General features: G+C 35.9%; 1 long non-coding RNA gene across 1 annotated transcript; it reads left to right on the forward strand.

Moving 5' to 3' along the window:
* The first annotated feature begins 3,440 nt into the window (after positions 1 to 3,440).
* On the forward strand, positions 3,441 to 20,809 carry LOC123260020. The gene is made up of 3 exons (XR_006508367.1): positions 3,441 to 3,602; positions 9,162 to 9,164; positions 20,800 to 20,809. It is a non-coding gene; the product is annotated as an uncharacterized LOC123260020 (long non-coding RNA).

Below are 20,809 nucleotides of genomic sequence, written 5' to 3' on the forward strand. Positions count from 1 at the left end.
ATTTAAAAAAATTTATTAAATAAATTAGTTCGTAACAATCCAAAAGAATCGTGCTTTTCCAGAATGTGCAATAGTTGTCCCAATAATGAAGAAATCGCTGATTATTTTCGTGTGTCGTTTAATGAATCTGATGTTAATGAAATCCAATATAAAATGTGGACATCAACAGACCGTTGTACTATTGTGAATGTTACTTCGGATTCCGAAAACTTCATCGAGACTTTAGTGACGCAACTTGATAAGCTTTTGAAACATGATTTTATTGCGAAAACACAAAGTCGATTTTTTTCTGATACAAAACTAAATTTAAAGAGCGGGGAATTCGCCGTAGTATTTGACTTTGCGGAAAATTATGCATTCGTTGTGCAGGAAGCAGCTCAAGGCTTTCATTGGAATAATGATCAAGCTACTATATTTCCAATGGTGATTTATTATAACGAAAATGATACCATTAAGCATTTGAGCTTTGTTGGTATTTCAGATTGTCTTAAGCACGACACAGTTTTGATTTATTTATTTCAAGAGCAATTGATTGCCTTTCTTAAAAAGAAGTTTGCTGTCATCAATACGATTTTTTACTTCTCTGATGGAGCTCTACAACAATTCAAAAACAAGAAAGCATTTACAAACTTATGTTATCATTATGCTGACTTCGAAATCAACGCTGTGGCATTTTTTTGCAACTGCTCATGGCAAAGGACCATGCGATGGTCTTGCGGGTTCATTAAAACGATATGCTGCTAGAGCTTCATTACAAATGAACAATAAAGAACATATACTGAAACCACAAGATTTGTTTTCCTGGGGAACGAAAAATTTTACAAGCGTTGACTTTACTTTTATAGCTAATGACGATTATTTAATAAAAAAAAATGTGTTAGACGTACGATATTCTCAATCGAAAACGGTGAAAGGTACACAGTCATTACACACTTTTGTGCCTTTAAAAGATGGAATTGGTTATGTTTTTATTAAAACTGTGTCCACATCTCAAAAAAGTTCGAAAATAAAAGTATTTTAATTATAATGAATTTGCGTTTAATTTAATTGTGACGAAACAAAAAATATGCACATCGGTAAAACACTATATTTTGTGTAAAAAACTCTCAGCTTTCAGAAAAAAAATTCAAATTTGAAGAATTTTGGGCTGCACACCGAAAAAAATCAATTTTTCCACTTTAATTCGATTTTTAAGGGTCTTCTGATGAGTTTATGAAAAAATAAATATTTTCATTCAAAAGCTGAGAATTTTTCCTATAAAATACCATGTTTGTCGATTTTGTTTAAAAATGTTTTTCATATCAAAAAAATTGACGAAAAAGTTGAAAAAAAATTTTTTCCAAAATTTCAAAAAATCATAACTTCAAGACCGCTGCGTATAAGGAGCTAAAACTCTCAGGGAATTTTTGTCTTATGATAGAGAACACCTCCATAAATTTTAAACATAATCCGCGAGGGTCGCCCCGTAAAAATGTTCTTATTTGGTGGAATGACCCTTATATATTGACGTTTTTGAAGATATAAGCTCATCAGAACGTTACACTCATCATGAGTTTTTATTTGAGTACCCACATGCTGTTTTGATATGTTTTTAATGTATCCATACATATATATGATATATAAATATATAAAACATATGAAAAATTGATGTGGGTACTCAAATGAAAGGTCTCGATGAGTGTAATGTCGGGGTGAGCTTATAATTTTAAAAATTCAATAGTTAACAAGATAAAAGGTCATTTTTTAATTATGTGCCTAGAAATAGAGCATTGTCGAATGCAGCCTGAATACTTATCATGCCGATTTTATCATATGACTATCCTGGAGACAAAATTTTTGTTATTCTCTTAATAATATAGACATACTTTTTCCAATACTCACTTTTATGTCGAACATTAGAATATTATTATATTCTGACTCTGAAATCGAAAAAGTTTAGTTTTTTATACTTCCTGTGTAGTTTTTATATAATTGCAATTATGATGATTTTAACTATCTCCGATGGTAAAGGTTACCATCTAGATAATAAACCGCATCATCATAATTGTGTTCATTAATATATGGGGCATTCCACGCCAAATCAACCACTTTTGACCCTGACCCCTTTTGATTTGGCTGAAAGTTTACCATCCTTTTCTACCCTATCTAAAACGTCTCTCATAATTTTTTCAAATTTTTTTACCTAACCAAAAAAAAGCTAAGAATTTTTCAAAAAAACCGCTTTTTTATTTTTAAATTGCCATAACTTTTTCAAAAATTGAGTTATCGGGACGTTTTTTTTTCATAATTTTTGTTATTAAATGTTCTTTCTGGAAAAAAATATAAAAAAATTATTCAAACCTATCTTCGTTGTTATTTTTTAAATTTTCCGAAAAAACTCCGAATTTCTGGATGAATACCATTTTTATTTTATTTTTTTTTTTTTTTTTTCATAGGAAACTTTGATATTTTCTACAAATATCCTGAAATTTTCAGAGGGGTGTTTTTCGATTTCTATTTTTTTTTCAATTGAAAATAAAAAACAAAAATTTTAGTCTTTTTTTTTCATAACACTGGTCCAAAAATTTCTTGGAATCCTCAAAAAATAAGAAAAAGGATAGAACCAAAAGTTAAACATGTTAATCATCTCGAAATTCAATTTTTTTGAAAACAAAGTAAATTAAAAAACATCAAAAAATATAGAACTAAAAGTTGACCAGATTAGCTTCTCAGAATTGCTTTTTAAATTTTTAATCCTTGCGAAGGTCCAAAAATATTTTCAAATTACTCTAATCGTCTTCGAGAAATGATAGTTTATGCCACCAATGAATCCTCTACATTAAAAAGAAATTAATTGAGTGCCATCATCAGAAATAATATTGTTAAAGAACATTTTCGTGCTTAGCTAAGCTAAATGTTTTTATCAGTTTAAGAGTTAATGCATTTGAGATATTATAATCATGTATTAAACCATTTGATGAAACCGTTTTAACCATAAAACTTAGAGTATCGGAGAATTGTTCATTTCAATGCCCACCATTCACTAAGCAATAAATAAAAAAAAAAACAATTGTTTTTCAATTTTCTTTCCCCTTCCCTTTGGAATGGGGAAAGAAAATTTTTGGAATGGGGAAAGAAAAGGATTCCCGGAAATTTTTGGACCGGTGTTGTGAAAAATACGACTAAAAAAAAAAATTTTTTTTTTAATTGAAAAAAAAAAGATCGAAAAAACACCTTTCTAAAAATTTTAGGATATTTTTAGAAAATGTCAAAGTTTCCTATAAAAAAAGAAAAAATAAACTAAGAATGGTATTCATCAAGAAATTCGCAGTTTTTTCGGAAAATTTTAAAAATAACTATGAAGATAGGTTGGAATAATTTTTTTCCAAAAAAATCATTTAATAACAAAAATTTTGAAAAAAAAGGTTCCGATAAGTCAATTTTTGAAAAAGTGATGGCAATTTAAAAATAAAAAAGCAGTTTTTTTGAAAAATTCATAACTTTTTTTTGGTTGGGTGAAAAAATTTGAATAAATTATGAGAGACGTTTTTGATAGGGTAGAAAAGGATGGTAAACTTTCAGCCAAATCAAAAGTGGTCAAGGTCAAAAGTGGTCGATTTGGCGTGGAATGCCTCATATACTGATTGTACTAATCACAATCGCCGGAAAGTTGCATTAATCATCTTAACTTTGTAAAAATTAATAACCATCCTGGATAGTAGAAGCTACAAAATAGGGATGGTTACCGTTAACATAAAATTCTCTTCCGATCGGTTTAGTCGTTCAAAAGTTATAAGCGAGTCAAATACTCACACACACACACACACGATCCGAATCGTTCCAACGTGTATTTAAAATCTAAGTTCAGTCAAGCCCTTTCGAATGGCACCAACCGCGATTAAATCGGTCAAGCCGTTCAAAAGTTATAAGAAGTTTACATACATGCATACATACATACATACATACGTACAGATATCGTGACACTCACGCGAGAATAGTCAGGAAAGCTTCCTAGGACATCTAAACTTTGAGATCTCATGAAATCTCAATTTTCGAAAAACGGGGTGAAAACAGTAACTTCCCAATTTTTGAAAATCTTCGATTTTTTTTAGCGGGAAGTTAAATAACCACTATTAAAAAAATTCGATACAAATGAACGACAGTCTGAAATTCAAAAATATGGTTTCGTACCTCTTCTTTATATGCTATTTTTTACAGATTTTGAAATTTTGTCAATTTTTTGAATCTAATATCATATTCCATCTATGAAAATCTACCCAAGTCATTACCAATCGTGAGTAATAGATTTTTTCTCATAATTATAAGGGGAAAAGAGGATAAAAAAATGGTCTGGGTAAAAATGAAAAATTGGGGAAAGATAAAAGAAATAATGGAGAAGAAAAGGAAGCTTAAAGGGAAAAAAGTATTCATAGAGAATAACAGAACAAAAAAGAGAGGAAAGAGCAGAAGGAATTATGCAGAAGAGCCAGATAGGCAAAAGCAGAGGGCGCAAAAATGTGAAACTACGGTTTGGAAGATGTGGGTTGACGGGGAATTGAAAATGTGGGACAGCGAAAAAAAAAATAGTGGGCGCTACAGAGGGGGGAGGGTCAAGGGAGTAGAAGACAAAGAAAAAGGGTAGGGGTATAAGGATAATTTTCTGGAATGTGGCGGGGCTGAGAAATAAAGACAAAGATTTCTGGGAATATTTATCGGAATTTGAAGTAGTAGGATTGATGGAGACGTGGGTGGAGGAGAAAGACTGGCCAAAAATAAAGAAGAAACTGCATAAGGAGTGGAGATGGAAATATATAGTGTCATCGAGAAAGAAAAAAAGAGATAGGGTGAGAAAAGGAATGATCATGGTAATAAGAAAAGAAATTGATAATGAGGAGATGGCTAGAAAGAAGGAGGGCATAATAGGGATGCAGTTGTAAATAGATGGGAAGATATGGAAGTCTTACTAGAAAAATTGGAAGGGTGGTTGAAAGAAGAAAATGAGGGAAACATAATTATAGGAGGAGACTGGAATGCAAGAACGGGCAGAGAAGAAAGTATAGAAGGACTAAACGAGGGAAGGGTGAGATAGTCAGAAGATAAGAAAGTAAATAAAGCAGGAAATAATATGCTGGAGTTGCTAGACAGAAAAGGATAGATTATTTTGAACGGAAACAAAGAAGGGAAGGAGGAAGGAAGCTGGACCTTCAACAGAGGAGAGACAAACTCAGTTGAAACGGAGTGTTTTGTTTCCCTTGGTCGCCCCTTTTACTCTTAAGGGTGCCACTGGATTTTTGGACTCAGTATCCAAAAACTGGACAAGAACATGGAGTAATAGGTCAGGGTCGTGAGAGATTGCTGAAAGGAACCAAAATTTAAACACAGAAATTCGTTTTACAAAATTACATATTTTCCAATCCTTTTTTACAATTGAAATAATGGCCAATATAACAATTAATAAAATTCCATAGAAAGAATAATTACACATTCACACCCCACTCTCATACGGTATATTTCGCGCTGTCCAGCTAGACCCTCGCATGGCTGCAGTACCCGATGTCTACTGGACTCACACTACTCTATCTACTTCGCGCTGTCCCCTGGACCCTCACGTTACTCTAACTTAGTTCACGCGGTCTCACTGACTCTCGCATCACTGCGCTGGACCCTCACGTTACTGCACACGCTGTCCACACAGTGCACGCTGTCTCCCAAACTTTACGCTACTCTAAGAGAACTACACCGAAGCCAGAGAAGTATACCATGAAACCGAGATAGTCTCTTTACTCACACACAACCACACTATATTCCAATAACAACAAATTATTACCGACTAATAACACAATTTCCAATATTGTTTCCAAATTAACAATTTTTTATTTACTAATTATCTTTTTTTCTAATTACTAAATATTAATTTACTGCCGTGTTCTTAATATTACGACAATAAATATCTAAAACAAGAGGTCTTCGTATCTTGAATTAATCCTAATTGTTATGTCCGAGAATTTACTAAATAAATTTTAATCTTTATTTTAGTCTGGATTAAATAAATTCCGATAGTTAAGTAAACTTAAATTTTCCCTTAATTATTTTTACTTAATCCAAATTATTTATTTAATCTGAGCCATTTTAATCAATCCATTTATCAGCGGTAAATTTTACTAAATTTTATTTTCATTGTAAATGTGAAATTATGACAAAAGATTATTCTATTATATTTTATTTTATGTCTCTTGAAAATTAAAATTTATTTTACTTGAGTTTATTTTATTTTAAACGAATTAAGACTTTTGTTTTGACCTTGAGTGTCCTCTACTCAGCGTTTCCGCGCGGGACAAGATGGCCGACTCTCTCTCTCGGTCTTGCGTCTCTGTCGCTAGTTTTTGGTGTAATTTTTTTCTCTGACGAACTTTAACAAGTTTTATTTTCTACTTTGAACTAAATGGTTTATCTTAATATTATACTGATTTTAATGATAATTCCTGACTGCAGCTTTATTTAAATTATGACAAATACTCAGTAATGCGCCAAATAATTTCTTAAAATGATTTTAGTGTTGAATAAATTTTTCTCTTGAATAATTTTAATTTAGCGGTTTACTTAATTTCATTTTTCTGGCTTAAGCCAAATTATTATTCGACGATTATCAATAAATAAATTTTATACATGACATAAGAATCTGGAATTAATAACCCGAATTAAATTCCTGGTATTACTAACCCAGAAAGGCCTATGTGTAAAATAAGAAGTGACAAAGACAAATTATTTTCCTTAAACAAAATTAATCAATAACCCGAAACTAGTCCTGGTATTATTAATTAATTGTTTTATAATTTTTCTAATTTTGATACTAAAAATTGATACTTAAAAAACTACGATTGTGACTGAGCACGAAATGGCGGTGACCTTTAGCCGACATGTTGCCTGGCTGACGCTGCAGACCCGAGAGATAATTAACTCATTATCTGTACCTGGAGTTTCTTTATAATTTGATTTGTACTCCCTCGGTGAGCTGCAACTCCTCGTCTCCGGGTACTGGTGTGAATTCTCCCTGGGTGAGGTAGTCTCAATTTGGCGGCAAAACTATGGTCACCATCACTCGCTCTCTGGATATTTATAACCCCTGTAACCGCAAATCAGCGTTAGAAATTATCACAAGTTAAAGTTAATCTAACTAAGCTGGCATTCGGCCTAGCAAGCATTAAATTAACAAAATGTTATTGCTTCGTTCCACATTGGGCAAGCATAATAAAAATAATTAACTTAGCTGGCTAATTTAGAAAAATTTGCGTGTCGTCCAGTCGAGCCACTCAGTCACAATGAGTCTTACCAAATTTTGTTCTTCCTTTCTTGCTTCCTCTGCTCTGCCCACTACCACTACGCCAGCTTCTCCACCTTGGGGCCTTTCTTACTAACTCTAAACGAGCTTTAGATCACAGCGCACTGTGACCTGTCGATAAATAACTGGGTACCGAAATAGGGCAATTTACCGGGTAATGATCACTCCGTTACACAGTTATTGACTACGCAGTAACTAACGTTGAGACTTTGAGAAAAGTGGAAAAATTTGATGAAGGACTTATACTGGCATCGGACCACCAATCGATTATAGCAGTGATAAGGAGAGAAGAAGGAGATTTGAGAAAGATTGAAGAGACGAAAAGAATATAACACAGAATGATGCAGTCTTGGGGAGAAAAAGAGAGAAAGACATTTGAAGAAAGAGAGGAAAAGTTCAACTGGCTGGAAAAGGTTGGGGAGGAGAAGTAAATAGCGATAAAAAAAGGAAGTGAAAGAGTGTATGGTGATTAAAAAAAGACAGTTGAAAGAAAAAGGAAGAGAAGAATGGTGGAACGAGGAGTGCAAGAGATTGAGGAGACTGGACAAGGAGGGAACGAAAAGGAGGGGAGTGGAGACATTAAAAAAACTAAGAAAAAAATATTGAAACCTGAAAGAAAAGTAAAGGAAAAAATGGGAAGAAAAGATGGCAAGCAAAATAAGGAAGATTATAAATAAATGAGACACATGAGAATTCATTGGTAGAGATTGGAAGAAAAAAGAAAATGTTATACAAAGGTTCGAGATTAAAAAAGAGCAAAGTGGGGGGAGTGATGGGAATGAGGCATGGGTAAATGGTAGGGGCAATATCAGAAAGAGGCTGAGAGAGATTATCAAAATAGGTATGGAGAGGAGAGTATTTTCCGGAGGACTGGAGAGAGAGAATCATTACACCGGTCTCAACAAAGGGGGAGAAAGACAGCTTAAAAACTAGATGGAGATTACGCTAACAAACACGGTTATAAGGTATACGCGGAAATATTGAATGAGAGGGTAATAAAGTCAGTAGAGAGCAAAAAAGGTTGGATAGAAAATCAGGCAGGATTTAGAAGGGGGACAGGATGTCAGGATAATATATTTATCCTAAGGCAGGCCATTGATAGGAGTATAAGAATAAGAGAAAAGGCAGCGTAATATATATTTTTAAACCTGAAGGGAGCGTTTGACAACCTAGATAGGGGAATCATGCTGGATGCAATGGAAAAGATGGGAGTGGAGAAGGGATTAATTGAACAAATAAGAGTGATTGTTATATTCTCAAATTTCTGAAAATTATTTAAGTACGCCTCTCAATTATTAGCGACGATTTTAAATTTAAAATAATAATTCAATTAAGAACTAGGGATTAAAATTCAGGTTTGACATCGTTGAGTTATCTATTGACCCCCGGCGTGCCGTCACAGATGAACTTACTTTTATATTAAGAATAATTTAATGACCCATCATTATCGACCCCATAATTCTGCCCAAATAATACTCTTTTGTGCAAGCCTCCTGGCTTCAAATGTAGGGTAGCTGTCAAATCCAGTGCGGAAAAAGTACTTCTCAGAGTATTAGCCGTACCGTGGATCGTGAAAAGGAATTGTTTCACCTGGTGGTTGAAAATATTCCGGACGATTGATGGCCTTGAGTACCCAAGGACGTCCAAAAGACGGGATGATTTTCCGGGATTAGTGGTCCGGTGCTCGATGGTTCTTGCAGCGACGGAGATGGTGACCTGGGCGAATAATTGCCTCGAAGTACGTCAGCGGTACACTTTACTGGCACTCGCGATACTTCTGGCTCCTCGTTGGAGATTATGGGCTTAGACGGTTCAAGTGATCGTAATAAGTGTATTTTGAAAGCGTGTTCAATGTAATGAGTTTTATCGGATTAAGGATCTGGAGAAGTTCAAATTGGACAAAGCTCTGTGCTCAAGAAAGTCCGTGCATCTACTGACTTGAATTAGCTCCTGATATGTTTTTATAAACAGTATTTCAGCCATGTTTGCAGCTCAGGTTACTCCTTGAGTCATCGAGGCCCGGGTCCCATGCTGACGCAAGATGTTTGGACTATCCACGGCCGCGGTAACTCTCTGCCGATACCTTATCGCGAGATTTCTGTTACTAAGCTGCTGATCAAGTCACCAGCGAATCAACGGATATCTCTCAATGTGCATTCAGAGAATTAAATGAGATAACTTTATTTAAAATATAATATTTATAAAATTAAAAAAAAAAAAAACAATTTTAGGCGAAATTCTGAGAACGTAACTGTGATATACACAGAAACAAGGTGTCAAGTGAGAGTAAGAGGAGAAATCTCGGAAGCGTTTTGAACAGGAAAAGGAGTGAAACAAGAGTGTCCTCTAAGCCCGAAACTGTTTAATATATATATATATATATATATATATATATATATATATATATATATATATATATATATATATATATATATACACAGAGTGTCCCAGAAGTAACGGACGCCATTGTAGCATCTGATAAACAAAATAATTCTGAGACGAAAAGTCCTTAGCCATTTTTTAATCAGACGCATAGATAATTAATTATTAATTAAAATAACGTCTTTTTATGCGTTAGAGAGAGAGCACTAGTGTCAAGTCAAGTGCGTTCCAACGAAGATGCTTGCACGTGTGAATGTGTAAGTAAATATGTGTGACTACGTTAGCTATAGAAACAAGTTAGTCATATAGTTAGTTGTGTCTTTGTTTGGCACATATTTTACTGGACACTGGCGCTCTTTCTCTCTCTTACAAATAAAGAGACGTTATTTTTGATTAATAATTAATTATCTAAGCGGTTAATTGATCACGTTGATCACCACCAAGCCTGTCAAAATCGGTTAGCTCGTTCGTGAGTTATCGTTGACGAAAGAAAAGCTAAAACAGTTCTTTTTCGGAATTACCCCTAGGTTCTTAGTTTGATCAAATTTAATTTAGAGATTATCTGTGAAGCTTGAGAAATTGCGTCGAACACCGCTAACTGCGTAAAAAGCGGTTTATTCATTCAAAAGTTATTGCAGTTTGAAAATTTAGAAAATAGTGTTTTATTAAACGGCTATCAGACTTTTGAGCTCGAAGAGCTCAAAAGCATAAAAAAAAGTTAGGATGACGGTTGACTCTAAAGGCCATCCCTGCAACTTCCCGCTCATTTTGTACTTAAGAACATGTAGGACAGAGAATATTCAAATTTTGGACAAAATACTGAGACCCTTTTTGACCAAGTAATTTTTGAACAAAAAATCATTAAACTTGGCAGGAGTATGTTAATAATAGTCTTTCGTAAATTGATTCTTCTATTTTTAAGTTTAATTATTGAAAAAAAATAACAAAATGATAAATAAATAGGTAGAGTTCGCGCGTAAAACTGCCTTATCTCCGAGCCTATCACATATTAAAGTAAATAAACTTTACTATAAAGAAATTACTAATAAACTTATAACCAATATAATCTTTGAGATAAATTTAATATTTTGATTAATCTTTACTTTAGTTTAGATAACTTATTAGACAGAATTATTGAAATGCAGCTAGGTTTGGATGGAAAACTAATTATCAACAAAAAATTTCATTTATTATAGTAAATAAACTATAGTTTAATTTTTTTGAACAGTGTTGGGAGTATTGACAGTCAGCCTGATAACCTTCAGTTCATTTTATGTGTTTCAAAAAAAAAAATCCGACACATTCAATTGGAATTTGTTATCACTAGTCCAGACTGAATTACCGACAACAGAATGTACTATATGATCTTAAGCGCTTAAAGTTACACATTACGTTTTTGAGCTCTTTGAGCTCAAAAAAATGATTTTTGTGTCATTTTGAGCTCTTCGAGCTCAAAACACTCATGGCAGTTTCATAAAACACAATTTTTTTAATTTTCAAACAGCAATAAATTTTGAATGAATGAACCGATTTTCACGCGGTTGGCAGCATACGTTGCAGTTTTTAAAGCTTTATAAAGAATTTTCAAGTTTGAATCGATCGAGCCAGGAATTTCGAAAAGAAATTCCGAAAAAAAACACTTTTTTCGGTTTTTTTTCGACAACGATAACTCACGAACGAATCAACCGATTGTGACCGGAATTGCGGTGGTCAACGTAGTTTTTGAACCTTAAGAGCTGATTAGATTTTGGAATTGATCAGTAAAGCCATTTAAAAGTAATTCTAAAAAACCACATTTCAAAAAATTTTTTTTTTTCAGTTTTTTTTAGATTTCTCAAAATCTACTGGTTCAAATCGGTCCCAATGGTACTCATAATTTAAGTTTAGTCAAGCCCTTTTGAATGTCGCCAACCGTGATGAAATCGGTCGAGCCGTTCAAAAGTTGTTAGAGGTTTACATACGGCAACACATACACACACACATACACACACACACACACACACACACACACACACACACACACACATAAATACAGACATACGGACATCATCGCGAAAACATTCAGGGAAGCTTCCTAGGACCTCAAAACGTCAAGATCTAATGAGAACTCGAGTTTCAAAAAACGGGGTGAAACCAATAACTTCTCGATTTTTGAAAATTTTTAATTTTCTTAGCGGAAAGTAAAAACTATTTTTTTGAACTTGGAGAGCTCAAAATAACACCTAAATTCTATTTTTGAGCACGAAGTGCTCAGAAACATCATAAGTGCAATTTTAAGCGGTAAGATATGGAATTAGCAGGAAGTTGCAGGGATGGCCTTTAGGGTCAACCGTTTTTCTAATTTTTACAAAATTTATTTGTGATGCTAAATTTGTTGCTACTTATTTGCTCTATTTAAAATATTGTTGCGTATTTAGATTCCGAAAAAACAATAATAATGACCGTCCAAGATGGGCTCTGCCACTGCTAGCTTGATATGCCTCAAATCTCTTCATGTACCTATCCCTCCCCTCATCCTATCTCTTGCCCTCCACCTCCCATTTTCTTCTTCCCTCTCCTTCACACATTTTTTAAACACTCCTCTATCTATCCCCATTAGAGTATTTCAAAAAAACACTATTTTTTTTTTTTCGAAGAACATTGAAAATTCTTCACAGTATCCCTAATCAAAGACATCGTGAAAATCTCAGCCCTTAATATTAGTGTATAGAAGTGGCTGTAATTAATTTTTTATTCTATTTAAATAACATGGAAAAAATTTTTTTTTTAATTTTGAATTTTGCTAGTCAACAACAAAACATTTTATAGCTATGACAGATACATATTCTTGTAGGAAATTTAACGATCTATAAAAATTTCTTTAATAAAAATATGCGTATGGAGAACCATTTCGTAGTTATCAAGCCTCAAACATCGAACTGTTTAAAAAGTTATAATATTTATTTATAAATACGAAAAATCAACTTAAATCACTCTTGTGTAAAAAAAAATTTGTCCTAAAATTGTCATAAGCTTAGAATCCCTAAACGTGACGGAATTTAGGATATATTATGACAAATTTATGAGACCAATCCGAAATGAAATTTAGATTTTAGAAAAATATTGTTGATATTGACCAGAAAAAAAATATTGTCAAAAATTACTTTTATGACAATTTTAAGATACTTTCTTGAAAATTTTAGGACACTATTATGAATTTTAGGACAGATTTATGACAATGTTAGGATACTCTTATGACGTTTTTATGACAATTTTATGATCTTTTATGATCTTTTATGAAAATTTTATAAAAATTTTAGGACCCTTTTATGAGAATTCTAGGACAGTTTTATGACAATTTTAGGATAATTTTTTGACAATTGTATGACAACTTTGACAATTTTTGGACATTTTTATGACAACTCTTCATGACAATTATAAAATTGACATGAAAGTGTCCTAAAATTGTTATAAAAGTGTCATAAAATTGGCATAAAAGTATCCTAAGATTGTCGTAAAAGTACCTTGAAATTGTCATAAAAGTACCATAATTGTCATAAAATTGTCATAAACGTATCCTAAAATTGTCTTAAAAGTATCCTAAAATTTTCATAAAAGTATCCTAAAATTGAGAAAACTGTTCTTAAATTGTCATAAAAGTATCCTAAAATTGTCAAAGAAGTGTCCTAAAATTTTCAAAGTTGTCAAAAAATTATCCTAAAATTGTCATAAAAGTATCCTATAATTCATAAAAGTGTCCTAAAAGTATCCTGAAATTATCATAAAAGTATACTAAAATTTGCTTCAAGTTGTCATAAAAGTATCCTCAAATTCATAAGTGTCCCAAAATTGTCATAAAAGTATCCTAAAATTCATAAAAGTGTCCTAAAATTGTCAAAAAAGTTTCTCAAAGTTGTCAGGAAAGGGTCGTAAAATTTTTATAAAATTTTCATAAAAGATCATAAAAATGTCATAAGAGTATCCTAACATTGTCATAAATCTGTCCTAAAATTCATAATAGTGTCTTAAAATTTTTAGGAAAGTATTCTAAAATTGTCATAAAAGTAATTTTCAACAATATTTTTAACTTCCCGCTAAGAAAATGGAAAATTTTTAAAAATCGGGAAGTTATTGTTTTCACCCCGTTTTCGAAAATCGAGTTTTCATCAGATCTCGACGTTTTGAGGTCCTAGGAAGCTTCCCTGACTATTCCCGCGAGGGTGTCACTATGTCTGTATGTATGTATTATAACCAAACTTTCAAGGGGGGTATACGGGAACTTAACTAAACTTAATTCTAAAAATAAAATCTGGATTATACTTCGTTATCTTTCTGATTCTTGGGCTCTAGTCTCGATAAAATAGGGCGCCAGGTAATTTTTAATCACTAGAATTACCAAACTAGTGAACACGGAACGTAAAGAATTTTTATTCGCTAGGAATTCTCAAACTAGCTAAACTTAAACGCAAACTCAAACAATATCAGAACTCAAACTTAAACTCAAACGTAATTAGATAATTTTTATTCGCTAGAAATTATCAAACTAGCTAAAACGTAAACTAAATCGAAAATACAGAAAACTTAACAAAATAAAGACCAAAAATCAGAAAGACAACGGAATACCTCGGGGTCGCTCAGTGTGCTGGTTTGTGGAGAGAGGATCCATAATTGTAATAATTTTATACGCAACACTAAAAATTTATCATTAAAACAAAATCGGTATTTATTCAGTAAACGGTAAACTTAATTAACAAACTTAATCTCAAATCCATATAAAATTACTAGAACGATATAGCTAACAATATCAACGCTATAGCCAAGTTACAGTACCTTATTCTTATAAAATAAAACAAATAAATAAATAAATCTTAATGACTCGAATAACAATCTCAATTAAATCTATCAACAAAACTCTAAATTCTTTATAATACAAAAGTTTACGATAAACGAGACTATCCGATATCTCAAGACCAAAAACTAAATTATTAACGCTCAAATTACAATAAATAAACTAAAATCATACCTGATATAAGCAATGCCGATGCTGAGTAACTTTTTATACTAACTTAAATAAACCTCATAACTATATTCATTTCTGTAACGTAAACTAAAATGCAAGAGACTAAACTCTTAACCTGTAGCTGCAATAATACGCACATCCGATCACTTGAAGTGATCAGAGGCGACTCCCCAACTCGACTGTCCTCTACGAGGTCTAAGACTCAACTCTCTTTAACAAAATCTAAAATCCAACTATCTTTAACAAAATCTAAAACTCAAGTATTCTTAAACGTGACTCACTCCCAACTAAAATTTCTATATTCAATTAATCCCCATAAACATTTTAATCTCTAAATCAAACAATTGAGGCTCGGAGTACGGATATTCCTTTAGTGGATGCTCTCCGGGAACTGACGACTCCTGGGATCGAAACCAAAAACGTAACTCAAAACGTAACTTAAACTCAAAATTAAAATATCAAAAACGTAACTTAAACGTTACAAAAACTTAACGAAAACCGTAAACGTAAACGTAACTCAAACTGATCCCATATGCTTTCGTCATGTTCCTCTACATTGGAGCGCTGGCGGCTCAACCAGACCTAGGCATTCCACCCGGAAGTCTCAAAGGGTTAGACCAACGTCTCACATCAAACGAAACCAGGTGACTTATAGTCCCGCTCCTCGGTAACGCTGATTTACCCACATACTCTGCAACCTCCAAACTCAATAACTCAAAACTTACAATTCAAAACTCAAAACTAAAAATTCAAAACCCACAAACTCAAAATAACTCAATAAAACCCATAAATAACTTGACCTCTATATTTTCCAAAAACTTGACTCTAAAACTGACTCTAATTTCAAAAATCTCAAAAGCTCGACTGTAACTGTAACTCTCTAAATTCACACTAAAACTGTAGCTCCTCGTTACTCGGCATCTACACTCGGACTCTACTCACTAAAGACTCGCTAAGAACTCACTGAAGGTTCGCTAAAGACTCACTTTTAATCCTCTCAATTATTTTCTATAAATTTTTGGCCTTGGAATATCGACTTAAAATCACAAAAAAATCCGTTGGCGCTAGTGACGTTCATTTTAAATAGATCCCGGTCGAAAAAATAACGTCACAACTCCTCTCCTCCTGGGGGTGCTTTTCGATACGATGGTGTTATCCTCTACTTCAACGTTGATGGTGTTGAATCGACTCTCTCTCAATCACTGGCCAACCTCTATTACTTGAACTGATTTACTTGGACTGCTTACAACAAAACTCGAACTGTTTAACTCGAATCGATTAACTTGAACTGCTTGACTCGAACTGTTTAACTTGAATTGTTTGTCTTGAACTGATTAACTTGAACTGCTTTGATGTTTATCTTCTATATTGTGTCGCTGTATTCTCTTGTCTCAGCTTGGTGGTCGTAGCTGGTTCGCTGCCTTCTTTTATATCAGCTTGTTGTTCGTAGCTGATTCGCTGCATTCTTTTGTATCAACTTGTTGTTCGTAGCTGATTCGCTGCAAGTCTTGCATCTCGCAGAGAAAAATTATTTTGCGATTTAATAATCGCCTGTAGCATTTTATTTTTCGTTAACTTTTCTAGAAATATGGCCATAGGCCATACTGTATTCACGTCGCCTTGGCGAGGTGTTATTTCTCAAGCTGTATCAGTAGCAAGTGCTAGACTTAACTGTAACTATATCTAAAATATCTATAACTCGTGGATCGAGGTTCTCAACGTCGGTCTCTTGGTGACCTCTGTCCCTCACTTCGTCTTGGCGCTTTTGTCAGCTGAACCCGTGGGACGTTTCCTCCGTACTCTTTTCTGTATGGACCCATCGCTCTCCATTTTTCACTGCAATGTGGGCAGGTGCGGGTGGTCTCGTTGGCTCTGCCGCACATCTGGCAAAAGATGGTCCTCTCCGCGGGACAGTGCCTGTAGGGGTGACCCTTCTTATGGCAATTCCAGCATAACGAATTAGCCGACTTGGAGTTACTCTTGTGCTGAGTCTCGTGCACCTTATCTCCACTTCTTCCTGTAGCACTACGTTGACTAGACCGCTCTCGTTCTCTGGAGGGTGTGTGGTCTCTCTCCTCTGTCACTGTCACTTGTCCTGGCTCTTGAACTCTCCTGAGTCGTTCGCTCGCTGACACTGGTGGTCTCAGTGGTTGCCTCTCCGCTGGTCTACGCAATGGCGCTTTTAGTGGTAATCCATCTCTGGTTCTTAAAAAAAATTTTTTTTCAGTTTTTTGAGATTTCTCAAAATCTACTGGTTCGAATCGATGCAAAAAATTGTGGTTAGAATCTAAGTTTGGTCAAGCTCTTTCGAATAGTGCCAACCGCAATAAAATCGGTCAAACCGATCAAATGTTATGAAAGGTTTACATACGGCCGTACACACACACACACACACACACACACACACACACACACACACACACACACACACACACACACATACACATACACACACACACACACCACCGGAAGAACCGTCATCTTATCGTCCACTCTGCATGCTGGATACAGCCGGTAAGATACTAGAACGTATAATCCACCAAAGGATAGAAGCAGTTGTCGATCCACTCTTGGCAGATAATCAGTACGGATTTCGGAAAGGACGATCAACCCTGGACGCGATCAACCTGGTTGTCGGTATAGCCAAAGACGCAATCGCCGGTACCAGATGGAAGGGGGGAACGAAGAAATATTGCCTGGTGGAAACTTTAGACATAAAAAATGCTTTCAACTCCGCCAACTGGGATTGCATCATGCAAGACCTTCAAGAGATAAACGTACCAGGATACCTACGAAGGATAGTCGTTAGCTACTTCACAGATAGAGTCCTGAGATATGACACGAAGAATGGTCCAAAGGAGTATGATGTTACTGGAGGTGTACCGCAGGGTTCTGTTCTCGGTCCACTTCTCTGGAATGTCATGTACAACGGATTGCTGAGACTGAAACTACCAAGAAACGTCAAACTGGTAGCGTACGCGGACGACGTAGCCGTAGTAATAGTCGCCAAGCATCTTGATGAGATAAAACATATGTTCGCTATCACCTTTGAGCGAATTAACCAGTGGATGGACACAGTAAATTTACAACTGGCTAAACAGAAGACCGAGGCTGTACTTATCACTAGCAGAAAAGTGGTGGAAACGATCAATCTAAACGTCGGAGACCAAGAAATCACATCTCAACCATTCATTCGATATCTGGGAGTGATGCTCGATGCCCGACTTAACTTTAAACAACAAGTTGAACACGTGACCACCAAAGCATCAGCAGTAGTAGCCAACCTAGTACAATTGATGCCCAACATCGGTGGCCCGAAGCAGACAAGGAAGTCATTGCTATCATCAGTAGTTACATCGGTCCTCACATATGGTATATCCATTTGGGCCGACGCACTTGAGATCCAAGAATCATGGAGGAAAGCATGTCCAGTTTACCGACTGAGCGCGCTAAGAGTAGCCAGCGCCTTTCGAACAATATCAGAGGAAGCAGTGTGTGTCATTTCCGGAATTTTGCCGCTCAGAGTCCTAGCTGAGGAAAGACGTAACCTTTACCAACGAAAGAGGACAACCGCACAAAGTGCCGAGGAACTCAGAGCTAAAGAACGGCAGAACAGCATCGCACGATGGCAATCGCAGTGGGACGCCGCGACAACAGGAAGATGGACATGCCGTCTGATACCAAGGATTGACGTTTGGCTTAACCGGAATCACGGCGAGGCCAACTACTATCTGACCCAGATGTTGTCAGGACACAGCTGTTTCCGGGAGTACCTTTATCGCTTTAAGCACGATAATTCCCCAGAGTGTCCGTCTTGCCCAAGAGTTGCTGAAAATGCGGAGCACGTTTTCTTTGAGTGCCCTCGTTTTAACCCACAGCGTGATGAGTTAGAGAAGATCCTGAACAAGAAAATCACACCAGAGTCAATAGTAGAAGAAATGCTGTCATCCGAAGCTGCCTGGAACGCCACAAGCACGTTTACCACCGAAGTGCTTACAGAGCTGCGTTCCATTGAAAGAAAAAGGGCAAATGACAGAAACTAGAAGGAAGGAAAAATAACACCTTAGCCACCAGAAGGAATAGCAGTAGCTAGATCCTCCCCTCACGAAGTAATGCCTGACGGCGGTTTCCATGAGGGATTAGAGGAAAGAAGAAAAGGGGTTTAGGGTTTAGTGGGTAGGGGCGTTAGCGTCGAGTTTTAGTATGACGCTGCGTCGAGTCGCCACATATCCAGGCCGAACAGCTATGCCTAGAATCCGTAAGAAGGATTCTCCCCCCTAAGGGAAAAAAAAAAAAAAAAAAAAAAACACACACACACCAGAGTGCCCGTCCTGTCCAGGGGTCAAGATGCGGAGCATGTTTTCTTTGTGTGTCCACGTTGCAACCAACAGCGCGATGAGTTAGAGAAGATTCTGTAAAAGAGAACCCAACCAGAGTCAATAGTAGAAGCAATGTTGCCGTCAGAAGCTGCCTGGAACGCCACAAGCACTTTTGCTACAAAAGTGCTTACAGAGTTGTGATCCATTGAGAGGAAAAGAGCGAAAGACGAAATCTAGAAGGAAGAAATAACATCTTAGCCACCAGAAGAAAGAGCGGCAGCTGATTCCTCCCCTCGCGAAGAAATGCCTTACGGCGGTACCATAGGGGATCAGAGGATAGAAGAGAAAGGGGTTTAGGGTTTAGTGGGTAGGGGCGTCAGCGTCGAGTTTTAGTATGACGCTGCGTCGAATCGCCACATATCCAGGCCAAACAGCTATGCTTAGAATCCGTAAAAAGAATTCCCCCCCCCCCTCCCTAAGGAAAAAAAAACACACATACACACAAACACACACACACACACACACACATACAGGCGTACGGACATCATCGTGGAAACATTCGGGCAGACTTCCTAGGATCTAAAACAACTTTTGTTAAGAACTCGATTTTCGATAAACAAGGTAAAACCAATACCTTCCCGACTTTTGAAAATTTTCAATTTTCTTAGTAGGAAGTTAAAACATTTTTTCTAATTTTTTTTAACAACGATATCTCATGAACGAATCAACCGATTTTGACTACACTAGTAACGATCACTGTGGTTTTTTGAGGTTAACAGCTAATCAGTTTTTGAAATCGATTAGTAGAGCGCTTAAAAGTTACTCCAAAAAAATGGATTTTTGAAAATTTTATTTTTGAGATTTCTCAAAATTTATCGACTCAAATTTTTCGAACTAGTATTGGAAATTTAAGCGCAATAGAACTCTTTAGAACGCCGCTTATTTCAATTCAATTGGATAAGCCGTTCAAAAGTTATGAGAGATTTACACACATACACACACACACACACACACACACACACACACACACACACTCGGGGCAGAAGAAATACTGCTACCGGGCGCGTCTCCACGAGTGGATGGGAGAACGCTCGCTGTCCTTGGATGACACTGAGTCTCTTAGTTGACAAGGTACAGAGAGTAGGAGCTAAATAAAATATGCTCCCGTGGACAAAACTCCCCTTAATGGGTTGGTCATACTAACTGACCTAGCAAGAAGAAGATCGTTCTCTGTTGTAACCTACTGGGAGTGTCCGGAACCTGTGTCGTAGTTTCCGACGACGCAGGCCACGGCTGATGTGAGCTTGCTCTGCCGAGGTGTATGTTACAGCAGTAGATCAGGAGCCAGCCAACTCGGGCCTTGATCAGGGAGTACGCAGTGAGTGCTCGAGATCGAAATCTTCACCGCTTCGAGCGAGTCTAGTCCGTCCGTGTATTCCGGGACTGGCTAAGTGTCGACTAGGCCTCAGGGTACTGGGGTAGGAGTACTATCTCCGAGGGTACACCCGTTCCTAGTTATGACAACCCGCTCCACTCCGTACGATGCGCTGATAAATCAAAAAAGCATAAGTAATTTACAGGAAACAAACAAGAATGGAAACGGGCAACATGCCCAACAAGCAGCGATTGACGTAAGCGCTGAAATGAAGCGTTCGCAAGCGCTCAAACGCCTTGAAAAGCTGATCTGTGAGTTGAATGATTTCGTCCAACCAAAGGTCAACATTCACAAAGAGATAAAGGCCAAGACGACTGGTGTAGCTAACGCCCTTCAAAGGTTTGAGAAGCTGGACG

The sequence above is a fragment of the Cotesia glomerata genome, linkage group LG1 (assembly GCF_020080835.1).
Source record: "Cotesia glomerata isolate CgM1 linkage group LG1, MPM_Cglom_v2.3, whole genome shotgun sequence".
In the NCBI taxonomy this organism is placed as follows: Eukaryota; Metazoa; Arthropoda; class Insecta; order Hymenoptera; family Braconidae; genus Cotesia; species Cotesia glomerata.